Raw genomic sequence first — 18,729 nt, forward strand, 5'->3', positions numbered from 1 at the left:
CTATATAAACAACCTACATGTAGAAAAGATACTCAAAACTTCCAAAAATGATAAACCGGTGGAACAAAATAAAACTTCCCAGTGGACTTTCTAAACTTCCTAAAATTTCATAATCATAATATCAAAGTCAAAATCTGTACCTGCTTGCTCTGTAAACACCACACAATATTTGAATGTGTGATTCAGATGACATCAGAGTACGGTATAAAAGAAATCAGGAGTGTGACAGACCCAGTGGCACAGTCGCTGGGTTTCCACAAAGGCAGCCATGGTTTCAAATTCCAGCCAATGCATGTAGGATTTTAAAAAAATGTAAAGGCACATCCCTATGGTTCAGATTCCACATCAAACTGACAGTTTCAATATCAATCACCAAAGATCTGCATTTAGGCCAACTCGCTTAGATGGCAATGATTCCAGCTTTATAAACCAAGCAGTGCAATCAAACCAATTATTGGTTTGATTGCATTGCTTACCCATTCCTCTAACATCTACAACATTACTATAACTACGAATGGAGGACAATACCGGTTATGACAAATAATTATGTTAAAGTTTGTTTGGAAGCCAATAAAAATCAGAAATATCTCTCAATGATAGACAGCCTAAAAAACTTTAATGTGAACATCCTGAATTTTAAGGATATATGTTCTAAAAATATTTAAGCTCATTTGAACACAAAATTTTAACCAGATTTTTACAACAGAAGTCATTAGTTTGTGATACGTTTGCAACAACATTCACCAAATGAGCTTCAAGTTGGAAAAGAGTTCCCTAAAAGTTTAGACATTCTAACATAAAAGACTTCCACAGTTTATGTTTTACTTTACACCATATTCATTCAATGTGTTTAGATCTAGCCAATCTACAATTCCAGCCAAGCTATTGGTCTTATATAATTTTTAGTCTTATATAAGTTAATTTTTAAACTACCACAACTGTTTTCAATTCCAATATAAGAACTTGTAATTAGTTTTTAAGATTGTAAATGCTGATAAAATCCAATAATAAATTTTGAACAACATCAGGATCCTGATCTAACATTCAGGTGTTATGATGGCTGATGATGCCTGTAAAACAGGCGAAACATGTCCCATTCAAACTATTGTAACAAGGATTAAATGCTAATTATAAAGATTTTTACAAATTGAATAGGTGGTTGATCAAATAAATAATTTGTAATTTTAAGAAGTACATACTGCTTAGTTCAGCAGCTCGTCTCCTTTCTCTCAAGTCTTCCCAGCACAAACTATTTTTGAAACACTACTCTTTTGTCGGAAAACACCCAGAACAAATCGAGCTGCTTTCCCTTGGATTTTTTTTTTCCAATTCTCGAATCAAGTAATCCTGGTGAGGGTCCCATACACTGGAACCACACTCTAGTTAAGGTCTCTCCTTTACATCGTTACAACCACCAAACACCCTCATAACCATGTGCAGAGATCTATACCCTTTATTTGCAAATCCATTTATGTGATTACTCCATTTTCCTAATAACACCTAGGTACTTACAGTGATCCCCATAAGGAACTTGCACCCCACCAACGTAGTAATTAAAACTGAGAGGACTTTTCCTATTTGTGACTTTCAACCCTGTTCATCATCATACCATTCATCTGGAACAGTTTTTAATAATAATAATTTTAAAAATGCTATTTGCTTTAAGTCCCACTAACTACTTTTATGGTTTCTGGAGACGCCGAGGTGCTGCAATTAAGCCCTGGAGGAGTTTTTACGTGCCAATAAATCTACCGACACTAGGGCGACGTATGTGAACACCTTCAAATACCACCGGACTGAGCCAGAATCGAACCTGCCAAGTTTGGGTCAGAAGGCCAGCACCTCAACCGTCTAAGCCACTCAGCCCAGTGGAAGTTTTTCAATCCTAACTTCAATCTAAATGAAATTTAAGAGAAATTCAATATTTTATTTGAACCTTAAATTCTTATCTTTAGTAATCATGTTTCAGATAAAAAGATTTATTTTTTTATAATCTCTCTAAATTCCCCTCTCAGCAGCAGTCGCTTTTTTCACATCCTTCAGCCCCACTTTAGATACCCCTTCTCTCCTCTCCTCCCACCTTTCTTTACCCCATCCCCTTTTCTCCCTATTTACACCTTTGTTTACACTGCCTGCTTCCTACAAGTCAGTGCTTGTTCCCTATCCACTCCTTTGTTTACACTGCCTGCTTCCTACAAGTCAGTGCTTGTTCCCTATCCACTCCTTTGTTTACACTGCCTGCTTCCTACAAGTCAGTGCTTGTTCCCTATCCACTCTTTTGTTTACATGGCCTGCTTGCTTCCTCCAGCAAGCCAGTTCTTGTTCTACAGTACATCAAACATTAGAGGTGAGCCTCAAATAATTTTTCTCCTTTTGAATTTTGCTCTGTAAACACTTCAATGTACTTCTTATTATTGCGGTACTCTTTTGTCAGAAACCGCCCAGAAAAAAATCCAGCTGCTTTTCTTTGGATTTTTTCCAGTTTTTGAATCAAGTAATCCTGGTGATGGTCCCATACACTGAAACCATCTTTTAGTTGGGGTGTTACCAGAGACTTGTACTGCCATCTCCCTTACAGTCTTACTACAGCTCCTAAATACCCTCATAACCATGTGCAGAAAGTTGTACCCCTTATTTACAATCCTGTTTATGTGATTACCCCAACGAAGATCTTTCCTTATATTAACACCTAGGTACTTACAGAGATCCCCATAAGGAATTTTCACCCCTATCAATGCAGTAATTAAAACCAAGAGGACTTTTCCTATTAGTGAAACTCACAACCTGACTTTTAAACCCATTTCTCATCATACCAATGCCCGCTGTCCATCTCACAACATTGTCCAGGTCATATTGCAGTTGCTCACAATCTTATAACTTATTTACACTCTATACAGTATAACATCAACCGCAAAAGGCTTTATCTTTCATTCTCCTTTACACATATCATTTATGTTTATATGTATGAAGACATAAAGGTTTGATAATACTGCCTCGAGGAATTCCCCTCTTAATGATTACAGGATCGGATAATGCTTCATCTAATCTAATTCTCCGAGTTCTATTTTCTAGAAATATAGCCACCCATTCAGTCACTTTTGTCTAGTCAATAAAATAAGTGCTTCAAATATGGTTCTATATCCCAACCAGTTGTCATTAGTACAGATACTCCCATAAATATTCGGTCACACTGATTTTTGACACACTTTTACTGGGTTATTTCTCTTACACTATAATGATAACCTATAATACAAATGACATATGTAGGAAAACATAACACATTCTACAAACATCGTGATGTAAGTCAAACTCTTCTGACAGTCATTAGTATGCCATCTGTCATACATTAAATAAAAGTAGCAATTCCAGTGACACCTCAAAAATATTTGGCCACTATATAAAAAGCAACATAAACTCGCATAATTCACAACGCTGTTACACATTCAGTACTTTGTAAGTCCACCATGATGTTTTATTACCTCTTCCAGTCGATTCGGCATACTGGCAATAACTGGTTTAACGCCGCCCATTCTTGCAGCACTCTCCTCTTCAAGTCTGTGAGGGAACTTGGCGGCCGCAATTGCAGAGCTGTCTTCATTTGACTTAACATATTCCGATGGGGTTCAAGTCGGATGTTTGTGGTGGAAACTCCAAAACCATCAGGCAGTAGTACAGCAGCCACTCCCTTACAAAATACGACTTGTGCTTGGGGTTGTTATCTTGGTAGAACTTGAAAGTACTCTATATACCAAATTGGTCCGCAGATTCTCGCAAATTGTTTTTGAGGATACCCAAATATCTCTCTTTTGTCAAAGTACGTTCAATGAAACTCACTGCACCAATCCCGTTCGATGCAACACATCCCCACACCATTGCACTTCCTCCACCATGTTTTACCTTTGCTTTCTATCGGAGCCGAAGACGTTGGACTCATCAACAAATAACCCACAATCCCTCTAAGCACTGGGTTTGCTTAGGTAGGTTTTTGAGAACTCTAGCCGCTTCTTTTTATTTACCGCACTAATGTATGATTTCTTCCTAGCTCTTCTCCCAAAGAACGCATTCCTTTGCAATGCTCTTCGCATGGTTTTAGCACCCACTTTCTTTCCGCACTCTTCTAAAACAGCTGCTGCCAGTTTCTTTTCACATTCCAAAGCACAAACCACTCCTCTTGTTCTACCAGCCTTCTTGGTCTGCCTGTCTGGGGAACTGAATCAATTCTGTCCCCATTTTTTAATCGTCTTATTATATCTCCAACTGTTGTTCTGCTTATGTTAAGCATCTGTGATATCTTTCTATGCGATTTACCTTGAGCAAGATAGAATATCATGAACTGGGGTTCTTCAAAAGTGGTATTGTGTTGTCTTTTGCGCACTATTTGATACCAGTCCGCAACACTGCAGCAGATGACTTCGGCACAACGTGTCTTGCGGCACCGCACTACTGAACTGAACGTTTTGCAACGCTATGTGCCCTATCCCTGTCAACAAACACAGCAGGAATCCAGGCCTTTCCCGGTGACCGAATATATTTGAGGCATGTCATTTCACCCATGTGCGCAATGCCCTTTCTTTTACAGCATACTGTACATCAATGTTCTGTCATTCCTACTCGGCATAAGCAACCACATGTAATTTCATTACTTGGACGCACTTGTTTTCACACACTGCTCACGATTGTGTTATTGTAATCACTTATTCGCGGATTTTATCAGTGGCCGAAAATTTATAGGAGTGAGTGTATATCGCCAGAAATCTTATCAAGTCCAGCCACTTTTCTAGTTTTCAACTTTTGAATCTTATTGTAAATGTCACTGTTATTTCAATACGTTATTATTAGTCACCTCCACTGTGTATCCTTAGAGTATATCTGCTAGTAAAATTAATTTTCTCCATGCAAGTTCTTATTACTTTATTTTCCGAAGTGCCTTTGTATGTTAATGTCTATCGTTATATACCTTATATCAGAATTTGAAATTTGGTACAAAAGTACAGTTTATTACCACTTAGTCTAGCAGCTCGTCTCCTTTGTCCCAATTTTTGTAACATTTCTGTAATGCTACTTTTGTCGGAAGACACACGAACAGATTGAGGCCCTTTTCTGTGGATTTTTTCCAATTCTCGAATCAAGTTATCCTGGTGAGGGTCCCATACACTGAAACCATACTCTAGTTGAGGACTTACCAGACTTATATGCCCTCTCCTTTACATCCTTACTACAACCCCTAAACACCCTCATAGCCGTGTGCAGAGATCTGTACCCCTTTTTTACAATGCCATTTAAGTGATTACCCCCGTGAAGATCTTTCCTTATATTAACACCTAGGTACTTACAGTGATCCCTATAAGGAACTTTCACCCCATCAACGTAGTAATTAAAACTGAGAGGACTTTTCCTATTTGTGAAACTCACAACCTGACTTTTAACTTCGTTTATAATCATAACATTCATCTGGTACAGTTTTTAATAATAATAATAATAATAATAATAATAATAATAATAATAATAATAATAATAATAATAATAATAATAATAATAATAATAATAATAATAATATTTGTTTTAAGCCTCACTAACTACTTTTACGGTTTTTGGAGATGCCGAGGTGTTGCAATTTAGTCCTGCAAGAGTTTTTACATGCCAGTAAATCTACCGACACTAGGCTGACGTATGTGAGCACCTTCAAATACCACCAGACTGAGCCAGAATCGAACCTGCCAAGTTGGGGTCAGAAGGCCAGCATCACAACCATCTGAGCCACACAGCCCGGCAGAACAGTTTTTCAATCCTAACTTCAATCTAAATGAAATTTCATAGAAATCAAACATTTTATTTGACCTTTTAATTCCGATCTTTAGTAATCATGTCTCAGATAAAAAGATTTCTTTCTTTTATAATCTCTCTAAATTCCCCTCTCAGCAGCAGTTGCACTTTTCACATCCTTCAGCCCCACCTTAGATACCCCTTCTCCCCTCTGTACCCCCTCCCTTCCTCTCCATATCTACATCTTTGTTTAAATTGCCTGCTTCCTACAAGAAGTCAGTACTTGTTCCCTATCCACTCCTTTGTTTACATGGCTTGCCTGCTTCCTCCAGCAAGTCAGTTCTTGTTTTACATCACACAGAGGTGAGTCTCATAAATAATTTTTCTCCTTTTTAATTTTTCTTCTGTATGTTTATGCATTCCTAATTCTGGCTATCATTTCCAGATTGTCTTCATTGCTGATGTCCCAAGTCAACTTAGACATATTATGACAAGATCATAACCATAAATTTTATTATTATATGTAGTTTAATATTATAATTATTCCTGCAACATTGTCTTTGTCTGGTATAGGCCTGCATATGTTTTAGTTATCACATTGTTTAATTTTATCTGACTGAATATGGCCACTAAGTGGCTGAAACTAGTCCCAAGACTGATGTAATATTATTTACTTGATATATTGTATTGAAAATGTAGACCACCTTGCCAATTTATTTCTTATTATTACAGTACTTGTTTGGCAGAAATCACCCAGAAAAAAATCAAGCTGCTTTTCTTTGGATTATTTCCAATTCTCGAATCAAGTAATCCTGGTGATGGTCCCATACACTGGAACCATATTTTAGTTGGGGTGTTACCAGAGACTTATATTGCCATCTCCCTGACAGCCTTACTACAGCCCCTAAATACCTCCATAAACATGTGCAGAAATGTGTACACTTCTGCTTCTTTTCTTCATGGGGCCTCTAAATATTAGTTCCTAATTAGCGTCGACCTCTAAGATCTTTTGCTACCATGTTTTTCCTTCATTCCCTCCTAGATATACCTGCTCCCTTCACAAAGCTGCAGGTTGTTCTTATTGGGTCTTCTTGGATTTTTTTTTTTTCTCTCTCTTCACCTGGTAGTCCTAGAGTGTATAATCTGACTCAAACCAATGCCTCACATTCGAAAAGTATGTGTTCAGCTAATTCCTCTGCTTCATTGCATTTCCTACATATGTTGTCAATTTGTACCCTTGATTTACAATCCTGTTTATGTGATTACCCCAATGAAGATCTTTCCTTATATTAACACCTAGGTACTTACAGTGATCCCCATAAGGAACTTTCACCCTATCAACGCAGTAATTAAAACCGAGAGGACTTTTCCTATTTGTGAAACTCACAACCTGACTTATAAACCCATTTATCCTCATACCAATGCCTGCTGTCCATCTCACAACACTGTCCAGGTCATATTGCAGTTGCTCACAATCTTGTAACTTATTTATTACTCTATACAGTATAACATCAACTGCGAAACGCCTTATCTTTCATTCTACTTTACGCATATCATTTACGTTGATATATACATGAAAACATAAAGGTCTGATAATACTGCCTCGAGGAATTCCCCTCTTAATGATTAAAGGATCGCATAATGCTTCATCTAATCTAATTCTCCGAGTTCTATTTTCTAGAAATATAGCCACCCATTCAGTCACTCTTTTGTCTAGTCCAATAAATAAAATAAGTGTTTCATATAAGGTATTATATCCCAACCCCTTGTCATTAGTATATCGCCAGAAATCTTATCGATTCCAGCTGCTTTTCTAGTTTTCAACTTTTGTATCTTATTGTAAATGTCATTGTTATTTCAATACTTCGTTAGTATTCGTCACCTCCACTGTGTATCCTTACAGTACAGTATATCTGCCAGTAAAATGAAGTTTCTCCATGCAAGTTCTTATTACTTTATTTTCCGAAGTGCCTTTTTATGTCAATGTCTATCGTTATATACCTTATATTAGAATTTGAAATTTGGTACAAAAGTACATTTTATTACCACTTAGTCTAGCAGCTCGTGTCCTTTTTCCCAAACTTGGAAACATTTTCATAACGTTACTCTTCTGTCGGAAAACACCTAGAACAGATCAAGCTCTTTTTCTTTGGATTTTTTCCAGTTTTTGAATCAAGTAATCCTGGCAAGGGTCCCATACACTGGAACTATACTCTAGTTGGGGTGTTACCAGAGACTTATATGCCCTCTCCCTTACATGTCCATGTCCAGAGCATGAAAGATGACATACTTCCTCGAAAAATTCTGTATAGTGAAATCAGTACAGGCAGGAGACCCCATGGTGTCTCTCTGAAGTGCTATAAAGATAAGATTAAGAAGACCCTCAGGAGCACTAACATTCATCCACATACTTGGTACAACATAGCAGAAGACCGCACTTGCTTGCGCACAACTACTGCAGCTACTTTTGCTCAATCTTTACATGCTGCTGACTGAATCGTTCTGCCTTCTTTAGATCCTCACATCCTTCTTCATTAATGATGCCTGGAATGTCCTTCTTGGATCCTGTTTCTGCCTTAAAGTACCAATACATACCTTTCCATTTTTCATTAAAATCTGTATGACTGCCGATTATGCTTACCATCATGTTATCCTTAGCTGACTTCTTCACTAGATTCAATTTCATAGTAAAGTCATTTGATTTCTCCTTACTTCCACAACCAATTCTAACTATTTCTTTCCAACCTGTACCTTCTTCTTAGTCTGTTTACTTTTCTATTATAATATAACAGGTCTTTACCATTCCTTACCATCTTTGAAGGTACTGTATATACCCATTTTCACAATCCTCAACAATTGCTTTAAACCCATCCCAAAGTTTATTTACACTTTTATTTCCTGTTTTCCAATGATTATGATTACTTTTTTAAAACTGCATTATGCCTCTCTTATCAGCCATATGGTACTGCCTAACAGTCCTAATTTTACGACCTTCCTTTCTATCACATTTATTTTTAACTACGACGAAAACAGCTTTGTGATCACTAATCCCATCTATGACTTAAGTTTCTCTGTAGAGCTCATCTAGTTTTACCAACATCACATCCAGAATATTTTCCCCTCCAAACTTTCTTAAAATCCCTAAAATTTCATATCATAATATCAAAGTCAAAATCTGTACCTGCTTTCTCTGTTTACACCACACAATATTTGAATGCGTGGGTAAGATGACATCAGAGTACGGTATAAAAGAAATCAGGAGTGTGACAGTCCAGTGGCACAGTCGCTGGATTTTCAACAAGGCTTCTGCTGTATGGGTGCAAACTTATCCGAAATGAGTGCTTCCTTACTCTGTTTCTGATGCCATAAGCTAAGAGTTGTTACCCATCTCACATGAGCTGCCCTACCATGTGGTTTACGAGGAGCTTTTGACACAGGTGTCCTTGATATATCAGTCCTCCCTGCAACTTGTTTTGCGTGGGTGTCCCATCCGTTGTCAATTAGCAACTGTATGTGTGTCTGAACTTTTTCCAAACTCTGGAGACATCACTTTGACTCACTCGAACACATCACCCTTCTTACAGCAGTATCACAATTCGAACGCAGTCAATAGCAGAAATGGGTACTCTTGCCACGTTTACCTAAGTCTTACACGTACTATGAAGAAACTTTAATGCTTCCATCAACAGAAGGTGAGAAATAATGAACATCAAACGGGATGACTACATTCCAAACAACAGTTCTAGAGAGGGCAAAGATGAAAAGTATAGAAGCTACTATCATTTGTTACTAACTCAGATGGATTGGGCATATCCAGCACATGAAAGATGAAATACTTCCTTGAAAAATTCTGTATAGTAAAATCAGTACAGGCAGGAGACCTTAATGGTGCCCCTCGGAAGCACTATAAAGACCAGATTAAGAAGACCTTCAGGACCACTGATAATGATCCAAGTAGCCTACTTGGTACATCACAGCAGAAGACCGCACTCGCTGACGCACAACTACTGTTGCACAATCTGAGCATAAACATCATAGACAGGAAGCAGAAAAATGTCAGAGGCACAAACAACGCCAGGCTCAACCATGATCTCCACCCTCTATAAGGTGCAACCAATGTGGTCATATGTTTCATGCCAGGATTGGTCTCCTTAACCATCAAAGGCATCTGCATTCCTGAATTCAAATACTGGAGGAATCGCAGGGGAGATATGAATACCTGGAGGTATCAGCCGACAATGACGACGCATACTGTCTATGTTTTGTTTTTTGCTATGGGCTTTATGTCGCACCGACACAGATAGGTCTTATGGCGACGATGGGATAGGAAAGGCCTAGGAGTTGGAAGGAAGCGGCCGTGGCCTTAATTAAGGTACAGCCCCAGCATTTGCCTGGTGTGAAAATGGGAAACCACGGAAAACCATCTTCAGGGCTGCCGATAGTGGGATTCGAACCTACTATCTCCCGGATGCAAGCTCACAGCCGCGCGCCTCTACGCGCACGGCCAACTCGCCCGGTTCTGTCTATGTTGTTAAACTGACCAACATGATAAATGCATCATATTAGACAAATATCAAACATGATATGGGTAAGCACCTCTGTGTCTCTTAGATTAGCCTACCAGTGCACACTGTAAACATATTTGAATAATGTTATTGGCTTTATGTCCCACTAACTACTTTACGGTTTTTGGAGATGCCAGGTTGCCGGAATTTGGTCCTGCACGAGTTCTTTTAAGTACCAGTAAATCTACCAACATGAGGCTGACGTATTTGAACACCTTCAAGTACCACCGGACTGAGCTCGGATCGAACCTGCTAAGTTGGGGTCGGAAGACCAGCGCCTCAACCGTCTGAGCCACTCAGCCCGGTGTAAACATATCTGACGTATTGTGACATATAGCATGTGAAATTATCATGTGCAAAACTATTTTGAGCATGGGCTTATATAACTGGATATAAACTGACCTAATGGAGAATTATGACTATCAAGATATTGAAACTACACACCAATCATGCAAATTTTTTTGTTTTTTGGTGTTTTAGTAGATCTGTTAATTTAATTGATTAATCAAACCAATTAACTGATTAATCTAAAATCTAAATAACCGATCAATGTGCTTTAACCGATTAATCAAACCAATTAAAACTGGTAGTGTGGTGAAGGAAAAATAACTTTTGCGAGTCACAAAATCTGTATATTGTATTATTTGCCATTTGATGTGCTAGCCTCACCTACTGTATGAACGACAGGTCATTAAAATACGTTGATGTTCATGTCTTTCTTTCAGAAAGGTACAGGCAATGATACCTCCTTAACTGACCACTGCTTTTACCAACTGTTAGAAGGAAATACTGGACATGCTATTGTAGTATATTTGCAGACCTTCACAAAACACAGTGCGGCATAATGTGTGGGGGTGGGGAAGGTACCTGAACGGACTGTCATTAAGGAATTTCTAGGCAATGTGTGAATGGATAGATACCAATTGCTAGAAAGACACACTACAAAAAATGACCACCCCAGTCAGCATGTGGTTGTTATTCAGAAGACAGTAGATATTCACATTCAGCGTTTGTCAACTTCAGTGTTAGGGTAATTTAATAATAATCGTATGGCCTCAGCTACCGTGTGCAGACATTTCAATCTGATGCCATCTGGCTGTCTGCTCGTCAATTTTGACGTTCCGTTTTACTCTAGGCCCACTAGATGGCAGATAGAGTAAACCGAAACTTTCTTGGGCGTCTATGGCCGAGATTTAATGAATTTTGTCGGGTAAACACCAAATGTGTCACCAGAGATCTTTTACATGCCGACATCGTACGACATGGAGTGTCAAATGGACTTTTTTCCGCCCTTCAAAAATCTGACTACCTCTGCCGGGTTTGAACCCGCTATCTTGGGATCCGGAGGCCGACACTACCACTGATCCACAGAGGCAGCTAGTGTTAAGGTGACTGTCGCTCATAATTCACCTTCGAAGTCAGCATTGGCTATTAGTACAGCCCTGTATGGATATCCGCGAAGTTAGTGTCTTGACAGATACAAACTGTATGGCAGTGCGGATAATTTTGCTGATAATTTCTAAATAATGACGGTTATTGATTTTCACTCAGGTATATTCTTATTTTTGCTTGTGGTTAGGCGACCCTTGACTTTGGTAAGGGAGAACAGTGATATATAAAGAGCCTTGAAACCATAAAGCCGTAAATCTGACCTAAGCCTAACTGACTCCTGCCCGCAATTAATGGAAGGAAGGAACAAAGGTCAATACGTAGGTAGTTGCCGCAAGAGAAAATCCCTCATAAACCTGCGACTGTAGGTGTTCTGGTGCCAGGTATCAGGCCTATTGTATTATGTTAACATATCTATCTGTTTCAATACCCTGAGAGAAATATACTGCAGTTAAATATTTAAATTATCCGCAGATAACCATTTTGCAGATGCGGGTGCAGATGAAGGAAGTTCGGATGCAAAGCGGATATAATTCTGTATATCCATGCAGGGCTCTAGCTATTAGGTGCTCCAAGGGTCCTCTAATAAGTAAAAAATGTATGAATAAACTAGTGAAGTGGCTGGAAAATTTACAATGTCCAATAACGGACCAACTATATTGGTATTATAAATTTACTCATTCGGAACAAATATTTCAGGTTCCTTATGGAAATCAACATCTTTATATCTGATGGCCAGGCAGGCATCAATTTTTGAAAATGAGAAAGTTTTTCATAGTGCATTGGCACTGCCAATGCCTCCAGGTAGCCTATGCAGTGGCCTCCACGGTATGCACTAGCCACACATCTTGGTATGCTATTTACCAACTGATGAGCACACTGGGACAAAACACTGGCAACCAGGAATGAGTTAGCTGGAATAAAATAATGTCCAATAACGGACCAACTACTGTATATTGGTATTATAAATTTACTCATTCGGAACAAATATTTCAGGTTCCCTATGGGAATCAACATCTTTATCATCTGATGGCCAGGCAGGCATCAATTTTTGAAAATGAGAAAGTCTCTCAAAGTGCATTGGCACTCCAGGTAGCCTAGGTAGCCTACGCAGTAGCCTTCATGGTATGCACTAGCCACGCGTCTTGGTGAGTGTGCTATTTACCAACTGATGAGCCCAACTTAGCATACTGGGACAAAACGCTGGCAACCAGGGGGAAATTCATTATGTCCAATAATGGACCAACTATATTGGTATTATAAATTTACTAATTCGGAACAAATATTTCAGGTTCCCTATGGGAATCAAATCTTTATCAGAGAAGGAAGATGGCGAGTCCTTATCCACGATTACCACTAATATTACTGATCTTGCTTCCGTTATTAGTTTTTTTGAAGGAGGTGAACCCTCTGGTAACCAACTTAACGTGTTCAGGCTAGGCTGTTTCATTTTTATAACAGAGTGGGGGATCTGCTGTCTGTTAAGCTGAGCAAAGAACATTCTAGTATGGCTAACTCATTATGCCAACATATCACCGAGTTGTGTAATAATGTGAATCAATTGTTGTCTGTGTTTGTTAGTGGGAAGAGTGATTATGTTGCCCCATTCACTATCAATATGGACGAAGACCATAATAAGTCTTCCGATAGTGGGGAATTGGTTGAACAACAGCATGCGTCTGCCCCATCTGAACAGATAGCAATCCACAACACCTTCCTCATTTTTCATTAGCAATGCCACTTTTGAAACACCTCACCCTCCGGCGGCCTCACCAGTATTATCCCCAGCAGTTTGCCACATCCTCTAGCCATGTTGCTTAAAGGGATTTAAAGATTTTCAGTCAACTCCACTAATGACGTCATTCCATTTTAAGATTCCTAGTGGAATTCCAAGATCATTCTTTGGATTTGCTCTCTCACATTCCCAAATATGGTAAATCATCTATCCTTACGCCATTGGTGTCCTGTCAGACAAGATAGTTAAAGCCATACCGGTAAGGAGCTCCATTAAAACATTCCACAACACTTGCTGGCTAAATTTATTCCTTCAAGAGCCTTGTCATCCTTAATTTAGAAATACTATTTCAGAGTTCAGGGGCTAGATGAAAATTTAACTGATTTTGTTCAGGACATTAAATTTTACACCAGAGTATTTGCCTTGCACTATTCCGAAAGTCAAATAATACAGACCATAATAGAAGGTATTTCGCCATCTTATTGCTCTTATTTGTGCTTTGCTTCCTGTCTTCAAGCGTTTAGGGAACTTGAGGCCATGTCTGTTTCTGCAGAGGGAGTAAAATATGCAAACACCACGCAATGCACCACCTTCTTCAAATATTTCTCGGCCGCCCCCGTGTAGAACTTTCCTCATGAATGTTATGCTTGCGGGTCAGCAGACCACTTAAGGAAGACGCTCAGCTTCCACAGTACGCATTACTACATTTTTGTACAACGTTTTTTAAATGTCTGCAGTTTCAGGATGATTGCTAAAAAGAATTAATTTCATTCCCATTCTCCATTTTTGCTCACCAAAGGAGATGTCAGAGGACACGTTGACCGGTATGTCCTGTCTCAATAAGTCCAGCACCGGGTGAGTTGGCTGTTGTTGATTACAGGGCATTGAACCGTAACATAGTTCTCCAGTCAGCACATTTCCTGACTTGCATTAATGCTTTTCTTGGTTTTGTAAGGCTAAATTCTTCACCATCTTAGATCTCATCCAAGCCTATAATCAGATACCTCTTGCGGAAGAATCGAAACATCTGATTGCTTTCGCTACCGACTGGAATCTATACGAATACAACCACGTGCCCTTCGCGCTCCCCACAGGAACGGTGGCTCTCTCTAGATTACTAGACACGGTCTTCTCTGACATTAAGTTCGAAGTTCTCTCCCATTATTTAGATGATGTCATTTTCTCAGAGACATTTAGCTCATCTAGAGAAAGCACTCGAACTCCTTTGTAAAGCAGGTTTGATGGTTAAGCTGTCAAAAGTATCCTTTGCTAAACCATCAATGTCTTTCTTGGGGCATATAGATTCCCCCGATGGAGTTCCTGCAGATCAATCTAGAACTCAAGCCATCCCATAACTTCAAGCCTCACAAAGATGTTACAGGTGTTGCTAGGTTCATCAGCAAAAAGAGCTTTTTCAGAAAATTTATTTCTAACTTCGCTAACCGGGTAGCAACCCTGAATCTTCTTCGCAGGTAAGGTGTCGAATTTGAATAGGGTCCTTCTCAACAAGCTGCTTTTGAGGATCTCCAATTAGCCCTCTGCAATGCCTGTCTTTGCTATGCTGGATTTTTCCAGCAAGTTCATAGTGCAGACAGACGCATCTTCTTCTACATGAATCTGAACTCTGAAGGCGGCCCATCGCCTATGCATCTCGTATCTTGTCACCTCAAGAGGCGAAATATTCTATGTATGAACTAGAGGGACTTGATGTGCTTTTTGCCTTGGATAAATTCCGCCTTTGTCTATAGCATGTCAAGTTCGAACTAGAGACCGATAATCAGGCTCTAAGTTGGGTGCTTGCTAGGCCCCATCATACTGGTAGACCTGTTCGCTGGGCAATTGGAATATCCGCGTTCCAGTTTGACGTGCGGCACATTCAATGTGCTGAGAATGTGGTCGCAGATGGGTTAAGTAGGATGTTTTATGGTAATCCCATTAAGTTTTTCTGATTCCAAGGAAGGTCCTTCGCCTTCTCTCCCCACTCCTGGTATAAATGCTATCCTTACTGATGTCCGTATGTTAAACCATGATATTGCTAAATGCCAACGTGAAGATCCCATGCTGGCCCTCATCCTTAAAACCCTTTCTTCTGGAGAACATGTCGTCCCTAATGTGCTGAGGAATGGGGTGCTATGTTGCCCATCAAGGCACGACCCAAAGATGAAAATTGTTATTCCACCCATTCTAGTACCTTACCATCAGACCCCATTAGGAGGGGGGGGGGAGCATCTGGGCATTTTTAAAACAAGAGAGAAAATAAGAGAGCTGTTCATTTGGAAGGCCATGGATGGTGAAATTTAAGAACTAGTGAAGGCATGTAAATCCTGTCTGCTTAGCAAGCCCCCATTATCTACCAAAATCGGGTTGTTGACATCGAACCAAGCTCTCCCCCATGGAGTGACTGTACAATGATTATGTGGGACCCTTCCCTCAATCAAAAGGTAATGGCAATAAATTCATCCTCGTGTGTGTGGATAGTTTTACCTGATTTTCATGGTTGTTCTCTACTAGGCTCACCACTGCACAAACTACTATTTCTTGCCTCAATTCTATATTTGCATCACTTGGAGCATGTCGGTATATAGTATCCGATAACATTAAAATTTTACTTCCAACCTATTTCGTAAGTTCTGTTTCAACCTCTCTATTTCACACGTCACTACTTCTGCCTATTACCCCTAGCCATCTCTCACCAAGCAGGTTAATCAAAAATTTCAATCAACACTTATTGCCTTCCACCACAAAGACCATTCTCGTTGGATACATCCTTGCATCGGTTATTTCTGGCTTTTAACTCAGCCATTCATGAGTTCCACAAGTTCTCATCAATTTTGCTTATGTTAAGTTTGTTCCAAACACTACATTGTCTAATTTGTGGTCTATTAATAAGCTTGTACCAGAGACAATAAATCCAGAGAATATCTGGGATCTATGGAGGAAAGCTAGGAATAATCTTATAATGGAAATTGAACACCTTAAAGTATTTGAAGCATCCGCTCCGTTATGCGCTAGTAGTTCTACGGGTGTCTACCATGTGCGCTAGCCTGCAGTGAACCTGTTGTGCTACCATCTTGCGGCGTTTAGCTGAGCTAGACCGGCACGCGATTGTCCATGTGGATAACAATAATAAGCGATCGTCAGCTGGGATCTGTGAATAAATTATTGGAAGAAGGAGGAAGCTCTTGCTGTGACTGTTAAGTCTTCTATTATATTCCTGAGTTAAAGCAGAAAGTGGATGATGTATCACCTTGATACGGGGTGATCTGATCTCCATGTGGCGAGGGCCACAAAATTGGTTTGAATTTATTTGAATTTTTCCTGCAGAAACTGTGAATAGCCTTTCAATTTACTCAACCCGGATGATACATGAAGATGTGAACCACTAAATGTAGTGGAACTGAATTGTGTTGTTTGGTATACCTTCGACTTAATTCCTCTGTGTGTTATTTAGACCGCCGTGAGTGAGAATTTCGTTTGTCAAAGTGACTATGTTAAAATTACTTTGGTTATGAATTACTAATTTCTTATGGGGCCGCATTGTAATAATTAGGAAATTATGTTTGTCCGTTAATCGCTCTGGAAAAGTCTCCTTTAAACTAAGCTATACCTTAAAAGGTGTTGTCATAAAGAGTATGTTTTTCTACGATACTTAAGAAAGTGTATCATAACACCTTCTGTGATTTACCTCGTAATTTATTCTACTGGGATAATTCCGTTTACTAGTTGAACTAACATGTAATGGTAGATGAAAGCATGAGTGGAAAATTGTTTCTTTAACGGCTAATTTTTCCTTTGAAGGTTATCCTCTGGATGGGGTGTTTTCTGATCGTGTCACCTGGTTACCATGGCGACCTTCACAACACATGGGTGGGAGTTTTTCTGCGCGACCTTTGTCATTTGACGTTTCTATACTCTGTTTCTTGTGAACATCTGATGTACGTCAATTGAGTTGAGCATGTTCTTGTTTTTTTGGTCTTGATGTGTAATGCTGAAAACGTTCTCACGTATCTCTGTGTTTGGAGTATTTCGGAAGTATTAATTAGTGTTTCCTGGGAAGTTTTTATTCTAATAATCTTGTATCGACTTCTCTTTCATGTTTTGATTTGGTTCCTGATTCGTTCTTGGTGGAACTTTGGAACTAATTCTGATTTTCGTGATTACTATCGGATCATTCTAAAGCCGTGATTAAGAAACATTTCTCTGCTCCGCTCTCATACTGTAGGGTAGAAACAAGGCCTTGAATTTAGGATTTAAATTAATTAGAGCTATTTCTTTCCTTATTAAATGAAAAGTTTATAACTGAATTTAAGTACCTTAAGGTGAAAACAGTTTAATTCTTAGTTATAAAATTTTAATGGTGCCTTTTCACTGAACTTAATTCTTGTTTTCATTTGATTTAATTTTGGGACTTACTATTTTATTGCTATTTCTGTTTCTTAGTTTTTCATTAAAGTTCTTTGAGTCTTAATACCTGTTTTATTTTAGTCAGTAGTAACTTATTTTCTCAATAAATACTTATTTATTCTTTAATCCACCTGACCTCGGTGGACCCTAGTATCTTTCACGCATTGGTACGACCTTCTATTGAGGATTTCCTTGCTCTTACTGCCCAGGGTCGTCCAACAACTGTCGAGTTATACCTCCTCGAAAATACGTGACAATCTTAAAGCCTCTCATAAGAGAGTAAAAATGAAGTATGCCCTGGACAAAAACCCACCAATTTAAAAGATGGAGATCAAGTATTGGTTTAAAATTTTGTTCCCTAGGGAAAGTTTGCCCCCAGATTTCATGGACATCGTGTTATTATGGATTTTCTCACTCCTGTCACCCTTCTGGTGAGTAATCCGGAAACTGAAAGAATTTTTCGTGTTCACCTTTCTCAAGTAAAGCTTGTGTGAAGGCCTTGCTCCCTGTTGCTCAAACGCCACCATGTAATTAAACCTTTGGATTAATTATATTTCTTTCCTTACGTTATTTTGTAAGTATAATTATTATTAGGAAAACTTGTGATCCCTTATATTATAGGAAGTAAAGATAGGCTTTTCTTCAACAGAACTTATGTAGCCTATGTAAAGCAGTATGTATTCACATGGTTAAGTGGCATCCTAAATTTTAACTTTTGTTTTGTTGTAAAGCTTCATTTGTACCCCCTCCTCCCCTCCCCCCCCTTCTGATTTCTACATATTCTGCCATACGCCTCCCCTGCCTCCAAACTGAATCAGAAACTCCACGTTGCCCCCTCCTCCAATGTCGCCAACCACAATCTATACTATATCG

At 39.0% G+C, this 18,729-nt stretch overlaps 1 protein-coding gene across 1 annotated transcript in view; it reads right to left on the reverse strand.

Moving 5' to 3' along the window:
• LOC136857067 (adipose-secreted signaling protein) overlaps positions 1 to 18,729 on the reverse strand; it is a 35,809-nt gene that overhangs the window by 11,493 nt on the left and 5,587 nt on the right. The window lies entirely within an intron of this gene.

Source organism: Anabrus simplex, chromosome 1, assembly GCF_040414725.1.
Source record: "Anabrus simplex isolate iqAnaSimp1 chromosome 1, ASM4041472v1, whole genome shotgun sequence".
NCBI classification, from domain to species: Eukaryota; Metazoa; Arthropoda; class Insecta; order Orthoptera; family Tettigoniidae; genus Anabrus; species Anabrus simplex.